The sequence below is a fragment of the Falco peregrinus genome, chromosome 14 (assembly GCF_023634155.1).
Source record: "Falco peregrinus isolate bFalPer1 chromosome 14, bFalPer1.pri, whole genome shotgun sequence".
Classification (NCBI taxonomy): domain Eukaryota; kingdom Metazoa; phylum Chordata; class Aves; order Falconiformes; family Falconidae; genus Falco; species Falco peregrinus.
Window position 1 is genome coordinate 2,192,243 of NC_073734.1, and position 18,508 is coordinate 2,210,750.

At 46.7% G+C, this 18,508-nt stretch overlaps 1 pseudogene; it reads left to right on the top strand.

Annotated features, from left to right (window-relative positions):
- Window positions 1-18,508, top strand: part of LOC129785706 (hydrocephalus-inducing protein homolog) — a 67,344-nt pseudogene that overhangs the window by 43,959 nt on the left and 4,877 nt on the right.

An 18,508-nucleotide genomic window follows, 5' to 3' on the forward strand; every position in this document is an offset into this window, starting at 1 on the left:
GGTGCGTGAGCGAGTCCCCTCACGATCGACGCACACCATGGTTCAAAATCATACACCTTGTATAGAACTCATTCATACATATTCATTAAATATCCATGCATAATCGTAAGATTTCCCATAAATCATTAACATACTCTCCTCTCGTACCCGATTCTGCGCAGTAAAGGTTAGAAAGGTCCGGAAATGGGTCTGGCGTACGATTTGGGTAGGTGGTATGTGAGTCGGTGGTCTCGATCTCCCCCTGCCAGAATTACCTGCCACTTGAGGTAACTGTTTCTTGGCCGGCAGCTATGGGTTGCTTCACTCGACTCTTCCCAGTTCACATAAATTCTCATTTTGACATTTTAGTACATCCTCCTAGGTTACATATAAACAATCATCTCAAATCTTAAGTCTGTTATCTAAGTTCTAAACATTCCTACTAGGTGATTCTGACCAATTCCTCCGGCCTTGGTACGGGGCTGTACAGAGGATTTTCTATAGCCGCTTTTTACTATAACTATAAGTTTCATTAAAAAATATTTTCTTATCCTCTTATATTTCTATTACATGATTGATTTTATAAAATCAAATAATCAATCAAATAAAGTCAATCTTAACTTATTAGCAAATCTATAACATTTCCCCATCCTCTTATATTTCTATTACATGATTGATTTTATAAAATCAAATAATCAATCAAATAAAGTCAATCAATCTTAACTTATTAGCAAATCTATAACATTTCCCCCCTTTGAAAGTGTTGAAAATCATTATCTCAATACTTTCACATTATTTACATATCATTTGTTTCAACATATTTTGGTGGTGGGCTATACCTTGGTGGACTGGTTGGTACTTCTCTCATGATCATACGATTGATTGCAATTCTATTGGTAAACTGCTTCTTCAAACATGCATATACCAACATGATCATCAAAAGGACAATCAGTAACAGAAACAAAGTTTTGATTAGGGATTGTATCCAAGAGCTCAAGTTCCTTCCTAATTTGTTAAAAATTTTCCCTAACCAGTCTTCTGACATATCTTCTTGAATTGATTCTGTTTCTTTTTCAATTTTATCTAATAAATCCAAATCATGTTCGACATCTTGTGTGACATTTGAAATGGGGATGCAACGGTGGTCCAGCTTATCTTTGAGATAGCCACATACTCCATGTTCTTTAAGTAGGAGCATATCTAGTGCCATTCTATTTTGTAAAGTCATTCTAGAGGTCGCCTGTAATTGTATATTCAATTCCTTAAACCCCTTTTTGGTAACGTTTGCTAATTTTTCCACTTGACCAGTTAACTTATAAAGCCATGCTCTGTTTCTATATGATGCTATAGGATTTAAAAGTGATTCAATTGCCCAGCCAATTTTCACTCCTGTAGATGGTTCATTCCAAGTATCATCATTTGTCTCAGATCTCTTTGTTCGTTTCAGTTCTAAATTTTCTAGAGATCCTCTAAACGGTGATTTCTTCCAAATCGGACACAATGTTGGCACGCCTAAAGTTATTTGTTTCACTTTACCATCTAATGGTAGATGAGTTGTCCAGGTTCCATCACTCAATGCCCAAATTAAATGTCCTGGACTTTGAATAGTAGATTTTCTACAACTAAACATAATTCCTCTTCTGGGTATATAGACGCTAGATAGATTGAGAGTATTCTTAAGACCTTGACAAAAACAACCATATTTTAAAGCGGCAGCCAAAGGAGGGATTCTTTGAATTATTAAGTCTGCATTGCTACAATCATACACTTTTTCACATTTCCACCATGGCACTATTTTATTCTCCTTTTCTCCCAATGAAGTTGATCTATCATTGACCCAGGGTAATACTGAAAACACTTTTCCATCCCAGGTAAAACACCAAGGAGTTTTTGCCATATACTGAAAATGGGAATATAAGGTCATAGACCAAACCGAATCCCAAACTATTTCCTTTTCCTGTAGGGTTCGATTCTTTTTCTCACATTTTGTCTCGGTTATCCATACACTGGTGTTTGTTGTAGCCATTTTAGGCTAGTAACACCATCCCTTGTTCCCTAAATCTCCATATAATCCCGGTTTAGCTACAAATCATCCTTTACATTCCCAAATGGTTGAATATACTGGTGATTCTTCCCCAACTTTAACCTTTTGCAATTCCCAAGTTTCCCTAGGTTCTTGTTTACAATCCATTGTCTCATATTCTAATTTGGTCAGATTCATGGTTAAGATTCCCCATGGAATAGATTCACCTACTGCCCTCGGTATTGGTAAACAAGCAGTGATCTGCAAAACATTTTGTAAATTGGCAAATCCTTTAATCAATCCTACCATCAAATTTTCCTCAGCCGTTTGTTTGGGAATTTCAATCACTTGTTCTGTCTCTATTTGTCTTTCATTCCTGTCCACCAAGTCAGCCCATGATCCTGCCAACACTACCAACCCAAATGGAATCCAAAGAACGATCATAACCTGATATGAAAAATTAGACATTTTTCAAAGTCAAATTTAAAGTCTTTGGGTCACGGTTGATAATCTTCCATGGAATAGGTGCTTTCTTCACTCGAGTATAATGGATCCAAGCATCCGATTCTGCTATCTTGAGAGCCGTAAAAGTGGTTAACAGTACTTGGAAAGGTGCTTTCCAACGTTCCTGTAAAGGTTCAGAGGTCCAGGTCTTCACATAGACATAATCTCCTGGTTGGAAATCATGCACTGAATTTTCCAGGGATAAAGGTCTATTCCAAATTACTGCACTCCGAATTGCAGCCGGAGTTTTTCCTAGAGAAAGCAAATAGTTATATACATCCTGCTTTCCTTTTACATGTACGTTTGGATTTGGTTCTGGAGACTCATATGGTTTTCCATATAATAATTCATAAGGACTGAGTGAGGTTCCACTCTTTGGCTGTACCCTGATACGTAATAATGCCAATGGAAGCGCCTGAGGCCACTTTAGACTGGTTTCTTGACAAATTTTACTTATTTGTCGTTTCAAAGTTTGATTCATCCTTTCCACTTTCCCACTAGATTGGGGTCTCCAAGATAAATGTAGGTCACAATTAATACCCAATACTTTGCTAACACTTTGGACTACTTCAGCAACAAAGTGTGGACCTCTGTCAGAAGAAATTCCAATAGGAACTCCAAATCTCGGAATTATTTCTTGTAATAACCACTTCACCACTTCTTTTGCTTGTGTGGTGCGACAGGGAAGGGCTTCTGGCCATCCTGTAAAAGTATCAACCCCTACCAGGATGTACCGGTACCCATTTTGTCTGGGTAGCTCTGAAAAATCTACTTGCCAATCATCTCCAGGTTCTACACCAGATTTCAGTCTACCCATTTGAACCTTTTTCTTAATCATTGGATTATTTTTCAAACATACTTCACACTTTGCAGTTACCATTTTAGCTATTCCCAACATCTTAACTGATATTACTTGTTTTCGTAAAGATGTTACTAAGGCTTCTGCTCCCCAGTGACATTCCTGATGTCTCGTTTGAATTATCTCTCTCATCACAAGAGGTGGAATTACTACCTGTCCATTAGGGGTTACCCACCATCCCGCTAAGTTTTTCTTAGCATTTAATAACGGACTCAATTTGTCATCTTCCTCTGAATATCTCGGGTTTTCCCTAGGAAGGGTTACTGTTTTAGAAGGAATTATTGCCATTTGCAATGCTTGTTTCTTTGCTACCTTTTTTGCTGTTCTATCAGCTAAATTATTCCCAGCTATTACTTTTGTATTCCCAATCTGGTGTGCCTTACAGTGCATGATTGCTACTTGATCTGGCTTTTGAACTGCTTGCAATAATCATAAAATTTCTGTTTGATGCTTAATGTTTGATCCTTGAGAGGACAATAACCCCCTCTCTTTCCACAAAGCTCCATGGACATGCGCTACCCCAAAGGCATATTTTGAATCAGTCCAGATACTTACTTTCTTGTCTTTGCTTATCTCTAAGGCTCGAATTAAAGCGATGAGTTCTGCCTTTTGGGCTGATGTGGTACTCGCCAATGCTCCTGCTTCTATAACTGTAGTCTCTGTTGTTACCGCATATCCGGCGTATCGGACTCCTTGTTCCATGAAGCTGCTTCCATCAGTATACAGTTCCCAGTCTGGTCGCTCCAATGGCACATCCTTCAGATCTTCACGACTGGAATAAACATACTCGATGGCAGCCAAGCAATCATGTTCCAGTCGTCCTTCTTCCTGTATGGAACTTAAAAATACTGCAGGATTTACCAGGTTAGTTGTCTTTAGAATCACATCATCCTGTTCAGTCAGTACTACCTGGTACTTCATCATTCGGCTGGGAGACAGCCAGTGTCCCCCCTTCTGTTCTAGGACAGTTATCACCATGTGTGGGACATAGACTGTTATTGTTCTTCCCAAAGTCCATTTCCGAGCTTCTTGTATGAGCATCACTGTTGCTGCCACTGCTCGAAGGCAGTTTGGCCACCCTCTACTCACTGTGTCCAGTTGTCTAGAGAAATATCCGACTGGTCGTTTCCAGCTTCCTATCTTCTGAGTTAACACTCCCAGTGCAAGGTGTTGCCTTTCATGTACAAACAGCTGGAAATCTTTGGTTAGATCCGGCAGTCCCAAGGCAGGTGCAGACATTAAGGCACGCTTCAACTCTACAAAAGCCTTTTGTTGTTGTGGGCCCCATACAAAGGGGGAATTCTTTTGGGCCTCGTACAGCGGTTTAGCTATTAGCCCATAGTTCATGATCCAAAGGCGACACCACCCAGTCATTCCCAAAAATGCTCTGAGTTCATGAATGTTTCTCGGCTCAGGTATACCACAAATAGCTTCTTTGCGATCTTTTCCTAATTGTCGTTGTCCTTTTGAAATCTCAAAGCCCAGATATATCACAGTCTGGCAGGCTGTCTGGGCTTTCTTCCTGGACACTTTGTATCCATTTAGTCCCAGGAAATTCAAGAGGTCGATAGTCACCTGTATACAGGTAAGTCTTTCTTCTGTAGCAATCAATATGTCATCCACATATTGTAAAAGTAAATGCCCAGGTCTTGATTTATCCTGTTTCCACATTTCAAGTTCCTTTGCTAATTGATTTCCAAAGATAGTTGGACTGTTTTTAAATCCTTGGGGTAATCTAGTCCATGTCAACTGCATCTTTCGCCCGGTTTGAGGATTTTCCCATTCAAAAGCAAACAGTTTTCTGCTTTCTTTTTCCAAAGGTATACAAAAGAAAGCATCTTTTAAATCAAGCACTGTAAACCGTTGATAAGTGTCCCTTAATGCTGTTAACAGTGTATAAGGATTTGCTACTACAGGATAAATATCCTTAACTATTTGATTTACTGCTCTCAAATCTTGTACCAGCCTATATTCACCCGAGGGTTTTCTGACTGGTAAGATAGGAGTCTTATACTCAGATTCACATTCTTCCAAAATGTTATACTCCAAAAATTCATGTGTAATTATCTTATTTCCAAATTTCAAATCTAGGTGTTGTAGGAATGGCCTGGTTTTCTTCTTTCCCTGTTGCTCCTATTATATTGGCTGGTTTTGTTCCTATTTTTCCTTTACATGTATTTAATACCGAAAATGTCGCTCCTGTATCTACTAAAAATTTAACTTCTTTATCTCCCAGCTAAATTTTAACCAGAGGTTCAGCTGGGTTCCCTCCGGTCCCCTTCAGTCGTCTAAAATCATTATCTTGGCAAGGTCGTGAGAAACACTCTTGTTTCTAGGGCAATCCTTTTTCCAATGTCCTTCCTCTCTACACAAAGCACACTGATTTACTCCTAAGGGGGTATTAAATTTCCGATGGCCACAGTGCATACAACCTCCCCTCCCATTAAATCCTCGTCCTCTTCCTCTGCCCCTTCCTCTGTCTACCGTTCCTGTCATTACTGCCAATAAATCTGTTCTCCTTGATTTTCTTTCTTCTCTTTCTCTGTTGTTATATACCCTCCATGCGACTTCCAGCATTGTATTCAAACTCCTTGAATTCTCTCCCTCCAGTTTCTGGAGTTTTTTCCTTATATCTGGTGCCGATTGCCCCATAAAAATCAAAGCCAGTTGCATTTGTGCTGCCTCTGTTTCCACTCTCAAATCAGTATGTTTTCTGGCAGCTTCCTTTAATCGTTCCCAAAATGCTGAGGGAGATTCATTTTTATCTTGTCTTACTTCATATAATTTAGACCAATTCAGAGATTTAGGCATGGCATGTCTAATCCCATATAAAACCCATTTCTGATACCGTCTCAGTCTTTCTCTATGTGTTACATTATTTGGATCCCACTGCGGATCCCCAGATGGAAAATTCTGTTCTATTGTTCCACCTGTAATTCCACTCATCACATCCAACTCTGCCTGAGCTTTACCAGCTTTTAATACCGTTTGCTTCTCTGTATCATCTAACACATTATCCAGGATCACCTGTAAATCATTCCAGTCTGGATTCTGTGTTCTAGTTATAGTATCTGCCACCTTGCCCACTTTTTCAGGATCTTCTCTATAATTTCCTGCTGCCTGCTTCCAAGTCATCAAATCCATAGCTGTAAAAGGTACTTTCACTAGACCGGTCCACCACTACCAACTCCCCGTCGCAGGGGAGCTATAGTCTGTGTCTGTTGCCGAGTTCTCCGTGAAACAGGAGTATGAATTACAATCTCCGATAATCTCTCTTCCACATCTCCTGTTCCACTGCTATTCGGTTCAATCGCCTGTTCTCGTGCCCTAGATTCTCGACCCTGATTCCTTTCTCTCCTAAGAGGGGATATATCTAATTCTGGTCCATCATCACTCTCAGTGACAATCTTTTTCTTTAAACAACCTTTCCCGATCTCACAAGTTGAGCAACACCTTTTTACTTTCTTGTTATCAGCAGTTACAGCCATCACAAAATTATCTCCATCAGTTAACTTGCATTCATCCTGCCAGTCTTTTCTCTGTCTCAGGTAAAAGAACAAATCCACATATGGCATTTCACTCCATTTCCCTTCCCTTTTACAGTATAACATTAACTGCAGAATAGTATTATAATTCAGTGTTCCATTTATGGGCCACTTTTCCTGATTTTCCAATGTATACAGAGGCCACCAATTATTACAATACTCAATCATCTGGCTTTTTGGCAAATCCTCATATAAATCTCCCCAATGTGCCAATAAACATCCCAATGGAGAATTTTTCGGGATTTTATCATTTACAGCAAGATTACGCATGCTTTTACTTTTAAACAACCGAGTTAACTTAGATGCCATGGTATAATCACTCACAGTACAATACACAATTATTCAACTCTGTCTCCCCGATCCGCGGATCCACGCTCCACACTCGCTTTCGTGCTTAATTGCACGTCTCACCCTTACAGCCACACTCACACTTTTCCACAATTGTTACTTTAAACAAAGACATAAAACACAATATTATACACTTCTTAATTTTCTTCTCGATACACAGACACAATAAACAATTCTGTATCAGAAGAAAAACCCCTCCTAACTTCTTGTTAGAGGCACTACCTTAGAGAACACTAGAGCATGTAGGTTCTCTTGTTTCCACTTTTGTCCAACCCTGCAATAGCTTTCGCTTATGTCTTACGGGCAGGCGCCTAGGCTTCCTCTTCCACAAGGATCCTTATAGTCCAAGCCTGCGCAGCTTTCACCGCGTCTGACAGGCAGACTTACTCAGTGAGACTCAAACCCACTGGTGGGTCTCCAACCCACTCCTTACCATACACTTATTATAGTGGGACTCCTACCCACTTACTACAATTACAAGAAGAAGTGTCTTACCAAAATCCAGGGAACGTCGCGAAGAGCCTTACGGATCGGGGATCGATGGGTATCCCCGAGAAATCCTCGGTGCCGGCTGGAACCGATCAGGTCCCCGACTCCTCCGGTCTCCTTCAGCGAGGTCCCATCTGGGTCGCCAAAACTGTTACCGAAATCTCGGAATGAAGAGCTTATCGACACCAATGTGATGTAGATAAGCAGACATTTCTTTATGGACGGCCGGGTGCGTGAGTGAGTCCCCTCACGATTGACGCACACCATGGTTCAAAATCATACACCTTATATAGAACTCATTCATACATATTCATTAAATATCCATGCATAATCGTAAGATTTCCCATAAATCATTAACATACTCTCGTACCCGATTCTGCGCAGTAAAGGTTAGAAGGGTCCGGAAATGGGTCTGGGGTACGATTTGGGTAGGTGGTATGTGAGTCGGTGGTCTCGATCTCCCCCTGCCGGAATTACCTGCCACTTGAGGTAACTGTTTCTTGGCCAGCAACTATGGGTTGCTTCACTCGACTCTTCCCAGTTCACATAAATTCTCATTTTGACATTTTAGTACATCCTCCTAGGTTACATATAAACAATCATCTCAAATCTTAAGTCTGTTATCTAAGTTCTAAACATTCCTACTAGGTGATTCTGACCAATTCCTCCGGCCTTGGTACGGGGCTGTACAGAGGATTTTCTATAGCCGCTTTTTACTATAACTATAAGTTTCATTAAAATATATTTTCTTATCCTCTTATATTTCTATTACATGATTGATTTTATAAAATCAAATAATCAATCAAATAAAGTCAATCAATCTTAACTTATTAGCAAATCTATAACAGCAGGGGGACCTAAGCCAAAATCTGAGCTAGAATTCAGGCACTTTAGGCTGCTCCAGTGGTTCAAGAAAGGCTTCAGACTGAAAGATCCTGCACTATGCCATCTTAGCAGACTTAAGGAAGAAACTCAGCATCCTGGAGTTCAGCTGTAAGCCTTGTGGTCTCAGTTGCCTTTGCAGCAAGGGGTATGTGTGTTAGCAGTACACTTAGAGCTTATCTGGTTTCAGTAGCGAGGAGGCTGGTTTTCCGTAACTGCTCAGTATGCTTCAGGTGGGGCGTCTTTACAAAGCTGAGCTCTTGGTTTGATGGTGGGAACAGGTGAGTGCTGCTCTCTGGAGACCGTAAAGCCCCGTCTTAACAAGGCGCTGCTGCAGGCGGTGAGCCCTGGAGCACCCCGGTACGGAGCCCTACGTTAGGCGCAGGTGGTGGCTGAGATGCTCTGCCTGCTTGAGGCAGCGCTCGGGTGCGCGTGTCGCTGTCAGCAGGCTGCTGGGGTATCGCTGTCAGCAGGCTGCTCTGCCTTGCTTGGGCTCATACTTCTCAGCTCCCGTGCGGTCGTCTCCGATTGCAGCGATACAGACAGCAGATTTTTCTCTCCGGCTCTGTTTTGTGAGCTTTGTGCCTTCTCTGAATGGATTTCAAAGCTCGTTTAAGTGCATGGGAAGGAATTCAGAAATCATGTTTTATACGCAGCATCACTTTCTGAGGGTGCAAACTGATTGCTAAGTTACAAACCAGCCCAAGGGCTCCGTCAGAAGTTAGAAACCAGCCGCAAAGTTGATCTGCTGAGGGAAGAGAAGGGTCCCGTATCTTCTCGCGGAGCATCTAGTGCTGGTGCCACCCAGCCCGGAGTCGGGGACTGGCTCTGAGGCTGCCTGGAAAATCCAGGCGAACCGAAGGAATTCTGTACTGACATGGCAACCTCTCCCCAGGCCGTGAGACCAGGCTGCCCCTGCGCATCAAAGGGAGCGGCATAGGGCCCCAGCTGCGCTTCAGCTTTGACCAGCTGGACATCGGGAAGGTTTTTGTTGCGTCAGCCCCCAGCTACGAGGTGAGCAGTGGGGCTTGCTGGGGTTGGGGTGGATCCTGATGGCCCCTGGGGCAGCAGTGAGCTTTGTGCACCTGCTGGATTTCTGGCAACACAGGCAGTTATGTGCACGCATTATTTGATGTAAGTTAAATGTGGGAGTTTTTGCAGAATCTGGATAGTTTTGATGGGGTCTGAAAGGTGTGTATGTTGTCCACAAAGCCCCGATCCCTGCGTTTTGGCAACCTCCCTTTGAGACCAGCTGGGAGGCTTCATGCAGAAAATCCAGCCCTTGACACATGATAGCAACACCGGGTCAAAAAGGTCAGGATCCAGAGGCTTTTGTTTCAGCCCTAGATGCACTGCGCCCTGGTACCCTGGCGGTTAAAAAGCAGCTGGAACAAAGGGGTTGTGTTCCGACTCGAGTCCGTTGCAAACACCTTTCAGTGAAGCGCAACTTGCTGGATCCTGGCGCCGGAGGGAAGCCGGGCAGCCTCCCCGCGCAGAGCTGCCCGCGCAGGCACCGGGAGCGCTGTCCCTGCTGACCAGCCTCCTGCCACCCTTCAGACCTGGTGCCCCTCTGGCTCTATGAACAGAGCAGGGCAGTTCTGGAAATGAAGCAAAGGAGCTTTCTGGGTATTTGCCTCCCCCCGCCGATGGCGGCAAGTTTTCTCAAAAAAAAACCAACCAAAAAAACCCCCAAGATACAGCAACTGGAGGCGGTAGAAAATGAGGCAGTACATGGTGCCAGACACTTTCAAAAGCTTGACTGTTGCAGGGAAGGACACGTTAAGGTGTTTTCTTGCCAAAATATTGTGCACTGTATGTATGCATTTTTTAATGCTGATTCTTTATTGATTCTATATATATCAATGTGTTGGTTTCATTACTGGAGAAAATGTGAATAAGTAGATGATACTCCAAGTGCTGTATTAAGTAGCCAGACTGGAGGTAAACTTCAGTGTAGGATCCCTAAGTGCAATTTGTAATTAAGGTGTAAAACATATGAGTAGTTTCCAAGTTACCAGTGCAGAATTTGAATACAGGAATGTTTTCAACAGCAGCTGCAAAATTAAAAAAACAAGGGCTGTACCTCTGCTTCTGTCTCAGTTTTTCTGACAGGTTTTGCGAGGACAAAACTTAGGGAAAATAACTGCCAAGCAGGTAGATAAGTCCACAGAAATGGCCGGATTTCACCTGCAGCCTTCGGAAACTGTAGAGCTTTGCTTTGGGTAGGTTTGGTGACCACCAGTGTGCTGATACTCACAGGCAGGTGTGGGCATTTCTTGCTGAATCTCAGCAAATGCTGCAGGATTGTGTAGCTTGTTGGAGCAGTAAATAATGGTAAATTAGTAGATGATGGCTGTGAATATTTATGAAAGAGATTCTTTAGAGCAGGTGGAGCTGCTATGCCCCTCCCTCTCATCCTTTCTTGACATGTCTGGTTGAGCAAAGACAAAGAGACTCTCAGATCAAAGAAAAGAACAAAATGCGCCTCACTGACGTACCCTAGCAGAGTCGGGGAGTGCTGCTGAAGCTGGTTATGGGGCTGTCCCAAGGTATTTTCTACATCCAGTAAACTTGCTGGCTGTAACGGGAGCTGAATGTGTTTTGCCCTTGGCAGGACTGGGCTCATCTGGAGCGGGAGCAGTTAGGTGACGATTCGCTGTAATGCTGCGACCGCCCTTTGCTGCTCTTTGGGGCAGGTCTGCATCGCCTTGGTGATGCTGAGCACATCCTCAGCCCTGCAAGTCCAAGCGGACTGCTCTGTGTCAGTGGAATAAACCCAGAGTGACTCTGTTTATGTGAAGTTATCACTGGGGTTTTTTGCATGCAAAAACCCAAAGGCAGAAACTGTCCTGTTGTGTTTTCTTTGGCTTCAGCCAAGCAGCAGCACACAGCATCTTCTGCCTTTTGTAGAAGTTTAATTAGAAAACAAATCAGCCTTCTGTAAGGAAAGAAGATTCCTCATGTATTTCCATTTTGCTTTCTTGCTGCTGCAGGTGATCCTGTTTAACAAAGGAGTCATCGATGCCCCCTTCAGCTTGGTCCCTCCAGGGACGGCTCTGGGCTCCTGCTTCTCCTTCCACCCCCAGGAGGGCATCATTTCACCAGATGTCCTCCAAGTCATCCAGATCTCCTTCAGTTCCACCGCCCTGGGGCAGTTCACAGAAGGATTCCGGTTCAGTGTGGATGGGTCCCCTGAGCCCGTGACCTTGACCGTCAGGTGAGGAGGGTTACAGGAGCCTGGGGGGTGCCTCCACAGTAATTCCCACTGCAGACTCCTCTCCTCGAGATGGCATCTGCCTCCTTGCTTTCTGTCTTGCCTTTGTTCCAAGGACCCCTGTCCAGCCCTTATCTCTCATTCTCCAGCCCCACAACTCAAGCTGTTTGTTTCAAATGCTTTTGAGATGCCCACCCACCGGGGCAAGCCGAGCCTCCCTCTTCAGGGGGGGTTGTGCACTGGATTTAGTTCTCCAGGGAGGGAAAAACTCCCAGTTCTTTTGAGTGGAGGTGAGCTGGCTGGTGGGACACGGGGCTGCAGAGGAAGGAACAGCGGTGGGAGTGCAGGTGGTTCCTCTCCTACCTTGTGCTCCTTCCTGCTCTGCGAGGACCCCGATCTCCCTTCAGAAGCACTATTGGAAGATGTGGCTGTTGCCATAAAGACTGCCCTCTTCCCCCGTTCTCTTGCAAGCTGCGCTGTTACCGGCTGTAGCGCACAGGGCTCTGGGCTGGCTGCTTGGCCGAGCCCTCTGGGCAGTCCTTCAGGTCTGACTTCCTTGAGCACAGCTCCTGTGTGCTCAGCAGAAACGGCAGTTATTTCCCCCCTCGCTGCAAGGCTCACCCTTGGCAGTTTCCCAGTGTGAGACCCAGTTGTGGCTGGTTTGGAGGCAGTTTTCTATTGTCTTTTGGCAAGTGCTATTACGGAAAGCATGTCTGCTCCCTTTGCTCCATCCAGAGTAGGATGCTGGGGCTTGGCAGGTTAAGTCTGATTACGTGAGGTCCTTGGAGAGGGAACCTCATTGCCAGAAGGGATTTGCTACCTAACTTGTTCTCAGGAACGGATTCAGCTCCAGGAATCGAGAATTAGCATGGGATTGAAACTCCTGAAAGTCAGATTTTGAGTGCTTTTTGATTGTGCAGTCAGAAGATGCCCAAACCATAGGTGATCACTCTTTGCTTGGAAACAGACCTGACGAGGTCCTGAACGCTTGTTCTTTTGCTCTTTAGAAAGGGATGCTGGAACTGGGACACCACGGGTGAGTGCAGGTCCCTCCTGCGGGAGGCTGGGGTCTGTTCATGTGTACGAGAGACCCGGTGGCAGTCCTGTGAATAAAACTAGGAGGCACGGGTCACTGTGCTCCTTGATCTGTATTTGTTTTTTTCAGCAAGAGGCAGAGCTGGCATTGATTGGCATCAACCATGAAATTAATGAACGTTGTGCAGCTTCAAGTGCTGATTTCAGTGGATGTTGGTGAGTTTGGGAGTTTGGAACCTCTCTGAATTTAGGGATGGGCGGGCTGGTGTGGTGGCTTCAGGACACTCATGTTTGGTGGTGCAAACAGTCTTGCTCTTGGATGTGTCAGCCGGTGCACTGGTGACAAGCTGATACTTTCCTCCAAGATTCCGCCATCCACTGTGTAGAACTTGTGCTGCGTTTCTCAGTAGATGTCTGGGGCTCCTGTGGATTCGTGCCTCAAAATCCTGCACGCATAATGGTAGTGTGGAATAAGGTCTGAGGAAGATGTCCATATAGGCCATGGAAAGGCCAGTTCCAGCAAAGAGATACCAAAGCAGGGAAGCTGTGGCTGAGAGGGCTAGTTACAATGAACCTGCTTCTGCATGGACAGCTCTGCCCGTCACATGACAGGTGGGGAAACTGAGGCACAGAGCCATCACTTGTTCAGGGTCCTTCACTGGGCCAGCAGCAACCTGGGGGTGTACCCTGCCTGCCCTGGTGCCCTGAGCCACCTCAGCAGCTGCCACCTGCTGACCACGTTGCTTTGGCTGCCTCCTGTGCACAGGGATGCTGTGCCGAGCGCAGGGGTGACGGGTTGATTTGAAACCCACCGTGCTGCTGAGACCAGCTTCTATCCGTCCCGGTGGTAACGAAAGCCGAACACTTTGCAGTTCTTTTTAACCAAGCCAGTTCCTCCTCTGCCTTTGTCCTTACAGGGGCTGTGTCATCGGACCGACTTTCCCTTTCCATGTACCTTCCCTCCATTCGGCGACGTCTCCTTTGGTGAGTGTGCCCTGGGCTTGGACCGCTGGTGGGGAGGTCTGTGCCTTACTGAAATGAAGCGCTTTGGGAGCGTCTGTCACTTGTGTTCCTCCACAGCAGCCTTCAGGGTGTTAGAACCAGGGCTGCCGCTTGCTCAGGTGGTATTTTGCTGCCATGAGATCAAACAGGACCAAAGGAATAGAAAGTCAGGATTTTCCTGGTGCCCTCAGAGCCTGCTCAGCCCCAACCTCCCAATCCTTGGCGGCAGAATGATGGTGAAAGCCCTTGTCCCAGAAGGGCCCAGGGGATGGGGCTGCAGGAGAAGGGCGTTGGAGCCACACGCTAGCCTGTGGCTGCTCAGGGTGAACGTTCCTGTTGCAAGGCGAGGACACCACTTACCCACTTGACCTTTAGTGTGAGCTGTTAATTTGTGCTGTGAGGGCTCCTCGTTATCACCTGCCCGGTAATAAGCCCAGGCAGTAGCTCGGCATTGGTTTGGGCAGTGATGTCTCCAGAGATGTGGGCTCCTTCTCCTTCCCCAGCCGAAGCACTGCTCCACTGACGGAGCCGGTGGCTGAGCACCCAGAGCATCTCCACTGAAATGCAGATTCTGATTCTCCATCTCGAGTCTCAGAGAAAAGGCTTTGTACTGAGATGATCTAAAGTTTACATGTGAAATCAATTGGGGATTGATTGAAGGGCCATGATCATTCTGTGCCCAGGATGCCTCTGTGGTTTCATGCGGTTCGTGGACTTTCTAGGAAATCTCAATACTTTCCCTGAGCCACTTCCCCCTCTCCCTGCATCACCACTCGGCCACTTCTCTGCTTCCTTTTGAATAAATAGACCCACAAGAAACGCACCGGCAGAAATGCGGTTGTGTAATAGGAGATTCCTCCTACTTTAATCTGATTTCATTAACAAGGCCTTTTCAGCTGAAGGCAGCTATTGTAGTTTTGCTTCTTGTCACTGTGCTGCTGGCTGTTGTCTGCATCTGGTGACTTCGGTCCCATTTGGGGCTGTGCAGTGGGTCAGTCGGTGCATGTCCTTTCTGTGCCCCACCCCCGCCTCCCTGCCGGAGTAATTGCTGGCGGTGGGCAATGGTCACTGCTGCTGGGCACAGAGGAACTATCTGCTGTGTCTGCGGGTGGTTTTCCTCCCTGTCTTTATTCAAATAGCACTTGGTAAGCAGGGCATGGGAGGTGTCTTCTGGCAGAGCTGGTGTCCGCTCCAGACCAAGCTGCGGGCTGGTGTCCTGCCTCTGCAGAACAGCCACCCCCTCACCCAGTGTGGTTGTACCACTGGTTTTCCGTTGTGGAAAGCAAGTGTCAGAGCTGGAGTGATGTCAGGCTTTGTGGGCAGTAATCAAAGGCAGTGTGGATGTGATGTCCCCGTTTGTTAGGTAAGGTGAGACACAGTTCCTGCTCATTTCTAAGGAAGCATCAGGTTTGCCTGCAGTGAGGTGGGCCGAGTTGTCATGTGCTCAGTCTGGTTGCCCAGAAACAGGAGATGCCTTAAGGGTCCTGCCTAGAGAAACTGCATTAGAGTGCAATGCATCATGTTGTAGTGCCCGGTCTCATCCTTTCTTTTCCTTACATGACAATGCCCTACTTTCATATATTGAAAACCGGGGGAATGTTCATGGAGTTAATGGGGGATTTTACAGACTGAATTTTCAGAATAAATGCTCTGTCTGGGTGCACACTGATCAGTGAGAAAGAGTTGGGGCTGGTTTGGGGGCAGGTGAGAGAGCTCCTCACAGGTAGAGACAGCTCTTCAGCACCAACGGCACTGCCCATTGCCAAGGAAGCAAGCTGTGCCATCCATGGAAAAAGCAACTTCAGTCACAACTCACTCCTCCCTGAGCTTCTCCATTACCTCTCATTCACACTGAAAAGAGATAAACAACAAGCACCGGTCTATCCTAACAGGAGAGTCACACCAGGAATCACGGGATAACCGGGGACTTGACTGATATTTGTCTCACCTTCCCAGGCTTTCCTCGCACCCTGCCGTGTCGCCTCACTAACACCTCCTTGGTTCCCATGACTTTCAACCTTCGCATCCCTGGCGAAGGCTCAGGACAGCGCAGCGTCACCAGTTTTGCTCAGATATCAGACAACACTTGCCCGTCCTGGAGAAAGGGAGCCCAACATCACATCAAGCCAACTGAATTCACCATAATGCCCTGCAAGGGGACCATCCGCTCCCAAGGAGCCCTGGGTATCCAGGTATGGCACGAGCCCGGCCATACGTGCTTCAGCAGGTGGAGCTGAAGCTTCACTGGTGCGCAGGAGGGCTGTAGTGCTGCTGGCTTTGGGCATAACGCAAGTAAGAGATCGGTGTTCGTGTTAGGTTTTTGTGAGCTGGGGTACTCTGGGGCGGAGCACCGTTTTGTTTCCAAAGTTGTAAGCCAAGGATCATGTACCCTACGGTCAAGCACAGAAGCCACGCGTGTGTGTCTGAGCTGCTTAGAGCAATTTGATTTAAAGTGGGCCGAGGAAGGATGGGGACAGAAGGTGACTGTTAAAAGAAAGATGTCATTGCATAAAGCAGTTTGCTATTCTTCCCGGTCTTATCTTTCCTCTCGTGTGGAGCAGAATGGTTGCATCCACTGCAGCGAGGACTGGAAAAGCTCCAGCAGCCATGAGCTGCACAGCTGCTGCTGGGCCACGTTTTGCCCTCGGCTTCCCACTGTAAAGCTGGACTCATTCTGTGAAAGTCAACAGATTTCCTCTGGATTTATGCTGTTGTAGTCGAGAGTAAAAATTGGTCCCAGTGGCAAGAAGAACATGAATTGTGCTTTAATTTAGCTCACATATGCCCTGGTATGCAAGGCGTACTTAATAAATCGGATATCGCCAGAAGAGTTTTGTTACTCGGAAAGACAGTGGTCTACACGTGGACCAGCAGGAGAACTAAGGCAAAATACCGCTCCCTTTCCTGACCGTGGGTGAGAGCCAGAGGACACCACGCGTGGCTGATGGCTTCTGGCAGTGATTAAGTATCTGACACTCTTCTCCTCTACCAGGTCACCCTGTGTTCCAGCACGGTGAGGCGATACGAGCTGGCGCTGGTGGTGGGCGTGGATGGTGTTGGCCAGGAGGTGTTGGCGTGCCTCTCACAGCCAGGTACCGGCGCTTTCCTTGCAGCTGGCCACCTTTCCCCGCGTACCCATGCCCAGCACGCTGCCTGGCGTGGGGTGTCCTGGCTTCAGCTCCAAATGAGAAATGTTGCTTAACGAGCTAGTTCTGCCCAGCTCGCTGTGAGCACAGCCGTGCTTTGAAAGCAGCCCATGTTGAGAGGCACCTGTGCTCAGTGCTCAGGGCCATGCCTCTGTCTTTTTTTTTTTTGGTTTATTTTATTTTTAAGGGAGCAGTGATTATATTCACTATTGGCCTGTTGTCTGGGACTTGAGGAGTAATGAATCTCCAAAGGACTGCCCCTGCTTCTCCCTGCAAGCGGTGGGCTTGTGCTGGGTTGGCCCAAAATGCAGCATTTGTTTGGAAGGCGGCGAGCAGCCTGCTGAAAGCTGGGGTCTGGCTCAGTTAATGAAGGCGTGTGCAAATGGGAAAGGGGCTTACGGCAGGAGTGGTGAGGGGAAACTAGTCCTTGGTGTGGCAGGTGAGCTCAGGTTTCTCTGGTTCTCTTGAGCATGAACGTTCCCAGACTTAAGCCAAAAGCTGCAGCGTCGTTCAATGCCGTTGCGCCGCAGCGGGTGCCAGTTTAATGACGAGAGGGACGCAGTTCGCTGGTGCTGTTCCCTCTCCCCGGCAGAGTCACCCACTGGGTGCCTGGGCTGCAATTTTGTAAAACGAGTGGGAATGGGAAGAGTCAGTGTGTGGGCTGGTGTGTGGAGGACCCAGGCAGCTGCAGGAGCTGGGAGAGGCTGGTCACCCACTGCGAGAGGCAGGCGGTGCTGGTGCCCTCCATCGCGGGGGCAAGCGGCTGAGGTTTCAGGCAGGGCGAGAGCGGTACGGGAGAGGAGGGAGGTGCTTTTACTGAGATGCGGGAGTCTTGTTTTCCTTGAGCTTTGGGGAGCGCTGGTCCTCAGCGGGAAGGCTCCCGCAGAGCTCGTGCCTTGCTGGGACTGTGGGAGGGTCCTTGCCGGCCTCCTGGGGCAAGGGAGGGGCAAAGCTTGATGAGAGAGCACTGGGGCAGGGCACTGGGCAGCCTCTGCCACGGGAGTCTGGGGCTGCCCCTCCTTTACAAGAGGCTGTTGAGTAAGAAGAAGTTAGAGGTGATCGATTGCCGTAGAGGTAGGAAATGTCTATCTGGCAGAGACAAATGCGTTGTGTCTGTTTCATGCTGTTTGGGGAGTAAACAACTTCTACGTTCTCTCAGTGTCTCTAATTCCCTTTGGTCATCTCTTCACCCGGATGTGTCGTTCCTCCGCTGCACGTGCTCAGCCCTGTTCTGACATTTGGACGGTGCTTTCTGAAGTTCCCTTGCGAGTGGATGCTGACCCTTGTGAACGACAGCGATCTTCCAGGCTGCTATGGAGTCCTTCCTCAGGCTTGGCGTCGTGTTCGCCTCCTGCCCTCAAACGTCGTTATCGAGGGGTTTATTAGGAAAGAAACGGGGTTTGGATAAGACCTTGCTGTTTTATATTCAAACCTAAAGTTTTGGAGAGAACGGGAAGCTACCTGAATATGAACTTCAGGAGC